The following is a 6000-nucleotide window of genomic DNA, read 5'->3' as shown; positions in this document are numbered from 1 at the left end:
CACAATGTAAAATGGTTCCATGATGATCCTATAAAAATAGAAAAATAATATGCTACCAGAAGTGTTTCTGTTGAAATAATTTTGCGATAGTTTTATCGATCTCTGTTTTCCACAGACAATATTCTAAAAATGGTGAGTTTGTCTATTGTTTTTTATGAATAAGTTTGCGATTATTCAAGTATGTGTGCTGGCTTAAGCTGTCGCCAGCACTCCGATCGGCAAAGACGCTGCGAGAAGACCGATAGTAGGCACCGGAGCAAGCGAGCCTATCAGGAGAGAGGCCAAAGGCAAACTCGCAAGAAACACACAGCCAATGCACCCTCAACCGTCAATATTTAGTTCGCCGCCGCGGACTGGCGGGACTAGTCACTCATGCAGTCAGTCACAGACAGTCATTCCGGTTCCAGTCAGTCACACCCAGCTGCAATCGCAGATACTAGCTTAGTCATTAGCGTTTATAGCGAGACTTGTACTCCACTAGTATTGAGGTTAACGTAGACTACTACGGAAAAGCTTGTACCACAATTCATGAGCTAGTTTAACATAAGGTCAAAAAATGGTTCAAAAGGCTATGAGCACTATGGGACTTAACTTCTGAGGTCATCAGTCCCCTAGAACTTAGAACTACTTAAACCTACCTAACCTCTGGACATCACACACATCCATGCCCGAGGCAGGATTCGAACCTGCGACCGTAGTGGTCTCGCGGTTCCAGACTGTAGCGCCTAGAACCGCTCGGCCACACCGGCAGGCTATAAGATAAGTCACTTCTCGTTCTCATGAATAGAGAACCCTGTTAATACATGTGTGCAGTTGCGTTATAGAACACAACATCCTCTTCTTGGTTCCCATAGTACAAGCCTACAGTGACAATGAGAAGACACAGAAGTATGAGACATATGTGGCTGCATCAATTTAGTAGCGTAAATTTTTGCACCTCCAATAGACTGTAAGCGTTAGTACCTAACATAAACCTAAGTCGATACCTCTAACCGTTACTGAGAAAATGGGTTTTAACAGACGGATGGACAGACAAACGGACAACAAATGGTAAAAAAATGTTTTTGTGTGATACATTCATAATTACAAATTTTCGGATTTCTTCCTTTACTTATACTGTGCTTGCTTCACGTAAAATTTAGTTATTCCAAGTCAACAGGAAGTTTCCTATTGGTTTTGGTGAGTTAGTTTGCGAGTATCGAAATATATGATACTCGTACAAATGGCCGTATCTTTTCGTTGCTACAACTTAGAAACCTAAATTTTTCACACCATCATGGGACCATAAACCGTGGTATATGACGAAAATTTGAACCTGATGCCTCTACCCGTTCCTGAGAAAGAGGGTCTTAACGGTTAGTCAGACGAACTGACAGACGGGCAAAAAAGTGATCCTATCAGGGATCCATTTTTACCGCTTGAGGTACGGAATCCTAAAAAGAAAGGAAGAGAAAAGAATAGAAAAAGAGCAGAACACTGGACCGACCCAAACCTGCCCGCAGTGCTTTATCTCTCGCCCGCAACCCGTACACGCTACACGAATCGCTCGCAACCCGTACACGCTATACGAAGAAGTTCCTGGCAAGCCATTTCTGTTATCCCGACCAGTACATCAGCGACCTCTATGGATGGGCAACATGCGGACGTTCGTCCGTCGTGCTCGTGTTCTCAGAACGGGCTCAGCAAACCTTACACATTAGTCTGCCGTATGCAAATGCGAGGTATTCAGCTTCGCAACAGCGACAGACTACTACTGCCCGAGAGAACTGCGCGGGGAGGCTTCTATAGCCGATGCGTTTGCCCTCTTATCCGGTTGCAAACGACAGGAAATATCTTTTCCGGGGCGCCCACTGCGTGAGCAACGGTCGCGTGGGACGGCGGGGAGAAAAGGAGCAACAGCGCGCGAGAGGAGAACAGGCCACGTGGAAAATAATTGGCAGAGGTTAAACCCACGCCGCGCTGGACCGCCGCTGCCTCCGCACACGCCGGTAGCCATGTTGCCATCAGGACATATTAATACGGGCAGCGGCGTGGAGCGGGCCGCCCGGTTATCTGCCATCTCAACGCCGGCTCCGTAGGAAGAGAAGGCCGACTGCTAGATAGCCCGGACACTGCCAAGGCACGCAACCTGGCACACCGAGCAGCTTTGCATTCCTAACTCTCACGAAGTGCTCACGTCGCCATCAGCTGTAATCGCAATATCTCCATAGTCAGAGGTGTGAATTATGTGAATTACATTTATCTGAAAAGCACATACAAAATGCAAAATACCAATTCTTCTTTTGCATTTTAAATACCTTTCTTAAACAAGTATTTTGTATTTTATTTGAAATACTTAACATGTAGATAATTTGTACAAAGAAACTAGTACACCTGTCTAATATCGAGTAGGGCGATTGAAAGCACATAGAAGGCCGCAACACGACGTGGCATGTGCTCCACTAATGTCTGAAGTAGGGGTGGAGGGAGCTGACATCACGAATTCTGCAGGGCTGTCCATAAACCCGTAAGAGTACGAGAGGTGGAGATCTCTCCTGAACAGCACGGTGCAAGGCATCCCAGATGTGTTCAATAATGTTCACATTTGGGGAGTTTTGGTGGCCAGCGGAAGTACTTAAACTCACTGTTCCTGGAGTCACTCTGTAGCAATTCTGGACGTGTGGGGCTTTCGCATTGTCCTGATGGAATTGTCCAAGTCCGTCGGAATGCACAATGGGCATGAATGGATGCAGGTGATCAGACAGGATGCTTGCGTACGTGTCACCAACCAAAGTGGTATCTGAAAGTATGGGGCGTCCCCTGTCACTCCAACTGCACACCCAGAGCCTCCCCAGTTTGAACAGTTCCCTGTTGACATGCAGGATCATTGGATCTTTGGATTCATGAAGTTGTCTCCATTCTCTTACACGTCCGTCCGCTCGATACAATTTGAAGTGGGACTCGTCCGACCCGGCAACATGTTCCCAGTCATTAACAGTCCAATGCTGATGCTGACGGGCGCAGGCGAGGCATAAAGATTTGCGTCGTGCTGTCATCAAGGGTACACGAGTGGGCCTTCGGCTTCGAACGCCCGTATCGATGATGATTCGTTGAATAGTTCGCACGCTGACACTTGTTGATGGCCCTGCACTGAAATCTGAAGCAATTTGAGGAGGTATTGGTTGCACTTCTGTCAGGCTGAACTATTCTCTTAAGTCGTCGTTTGTCCCGTTCTTGCAGCGATATCATAGATTTGCTGCCACGCGGGGTCGCCGCGCGTTCTGAGGCGCCTAGCCACGGTTCGAACGTCTCCCCCCCGTCGGAGGTTCGAGTCCCCATCGGGGTATGGGTGTGTGTGTTGTCCTTAGCGTAAGTTAGTTTAAGTTATATTAAGTAAAGTGTAAGGCTAGGGACCGATGACCTCAGCAGTTTGGTTCCATAGGAATTTACCACAAATTTCCTAAAAAAAAAAAAAAAATGCCCTTTTACCGGATTCCTGCCTGTTTGCATATCTCCGTATCTGAATACGCATGTCTATATTAGTTTCTTTTGTGCTTCAGTGTACTTGTAAGAGGCAAAGGGCTTCGCTTGAGTGTTTATATTTCATACAGGGTGCGGCAAGAAAAAGAAGAAAGTGGCCAGGAAGAGTGGATACGACTGGACGTGAATGTATGTATATAACCACATCCCGCGACCCTCACACCACGTGTACGCCCACCACGTGATCCACACCGCTTCAGAGTGTAATGCGGGCTGTGTCAGCCTGAGTGGAGTTGTGCGTGGGGTGTGATGGTTCTTGCAGTGGATCAACGAGTGTTTGTTGTGGCATGTTAGTGACAACAAAGACGTGGAGTCGATATGGTCGATTGTTTGCTGAGAAGTTTAATGGCGTCAATGTGCCAGCAAAGAGTGCTATGCAACGCTTAGTCATAAAATAGCGTCAGACAGAACAGTTTTGAACCAGCCAAAAAACATTCCGAAACGTTCCCTTAAACAGAAAATATGGCTGCAGTCACTAGAGAATGTTTCAGAGTCCTACAAATCAACCCGACGTCTGTCGCAAGAGATCGCCATATCACGTCAATCTAGCGTACGAGTACTCCACCTGGACCTCCACATGCATCCCTCTCGGGTATCTTTCGTTCATATATTAAAACCAGCAGATGATCCTCAGCGCCTCCAGTTTTGTGAGTGGCTGTTCACTGAGATAACTATGAACTACTTGGACTTGGATCTGTTCTTTATGTCTGAGTGGTTATGCCAACAACACACAATCCAACTACACACAATCACAGGATCTGGTCAGTGGAGAATCCGCATAGCTTCCACGAAACACCATTGCACGATCAGAAGATTTGGAGTGCAGTGTCAGCATGCCTCATTATTGGCCCAGTCTTCTTTCATCAGACACTGAGTTCGGCGCGTTACATTGCCAACATTCTGAAACCATTGTGGCAGTATTGACGGAGGAGGGAAAGACGTACAGTTTCCTTCAACAGGACGGAATAACAGCCCATACAGCCGGCCGAACCTTGGTAAACATTTACACAATCTTCACGCCTGACAAAGTTGTCAGTAGAGGTCAGTCTGGTTGTGGCCCTAGATGGCCACCCAGGTCACCTGATACGTCAGTGTGCGATGCCTTTGTGTGAGGAGCTCTGAAGTCTAAGGGGCATCGCAGTAACCCTCGTAGTCTTCAAGAACTGCAGCAGAACATTTCGGATGAGACTGCAGAAATTCCAACAGTCCAGCTTCGATCTACCCTCAGCAACTTGCTGACCAGTGCCCAAAAGTGCAAAGAGATGAATGGTGATCTTTTTGAACATGTGCCATAGTCGGTTTAGTATTGTATTTCCTTTTCTGTGCTGTGTTTCTTTGTACCCTGGAACTCTTTGTACCGTGGAGCTCATTACGCTCATGAAATGATATCGACAGGGGATGTCAAATTGATTCCATATTTTTAGATTTCCAGAAGGCTTTCGACACCGTTTCTCACAAGCGTCTTCTAATCAAACTGCATGCCTACGGGGTATCGCCTGAGTTGTGCGACTGGATTCGTGATTTCCTGTCAGAAAGGTCACAGTTTGTAGTAATAGACGGAAAGTCATCGAGTAAAACAGAAGTAATATCCGGCGTTCCCCAAGGACGTGTTATAGGCCCACTATTGTTCCTGATCTATATTAACGACATAGGAGACAATCTGAGTAGCCGTCTTAGATTGTTTGCAGATGATGCTGTCATTTACCGTCTTGTGAAGTCATCAGATGATCAAAACGACTTGCAAAATGATTTAGATAAGATATCTCTATGGTGCAAAAAGTGCCAATTGACCCTGAATAAAGAAAAGTGCGAAGTTATTCACATGAGTACTAAAAGAAATCAGCTAAATTTTGATTACGCGATAAGTCACACAAATCTGAGGGCTGTAAATTCAACTAAATACTTAGGGATTATAATTACAAATAACCTAAATTGGAACGATCACATAGATAATATTGTGCGTAGAGCTACCAAAGACTGCGATTCATTGGCAAAACACTTAGAAGGTGCAACAGGTCTACTAAAGAGACTGCTTACACTACGCTTGTCCACCCTATTCTGGAGTACTGCTGTGCGGTGTGGGAGTGAGGGATGACATCGAAAAAGTACAAAGAAGGGCAGCTCGTTTTGTATTATCACGAAATAGGGGAGATAGTGTCACAGACATGATACGTGAATTGGAGTGGCAATCATTAAAACAAAGGCGTTTTTCGTTGCGACATCTTCCCATGAAATTTCAATCACCAGTTTTCTCCTCCGACTGCAAAAACATTCTGTTGGCACCCACCTACATAGGGAAAAATGATTATCACGATAAAATAAGAGAAATCAGGGGTCGTACGGAAAAATTTAAGTGCTCGTTTCACTCGCGTGCCGTTCGAGAGTGGAACGGTAGAGAGACAGCATGAAGGTGGTTCACTGAACCCTCTGCCAGGCACATTATTGTGAATAGCAGAATAATCACGTAAATGTAGATGAACT

This window comes from Schistocerca piceifrons, chromosome 2 (assembly GCF_021461385.2).
Source record: "Schistocerca piceifrons isolate TAMUIC-IGC-003096 chromosome 2, iqSchPice1.1, whole genome shotgun sequence".
Lineage (NCBI taxonomy): Eukaryota > Metazoa > Arthropoda > Insecta > Orthoptera > Acrididae > Schistocerca > Schistocerca piceifrons.
The sequence above is the reverse complement of the archived record's forward strand: the minus strand, read 5'-3'. Positions refer to the sequence as shown.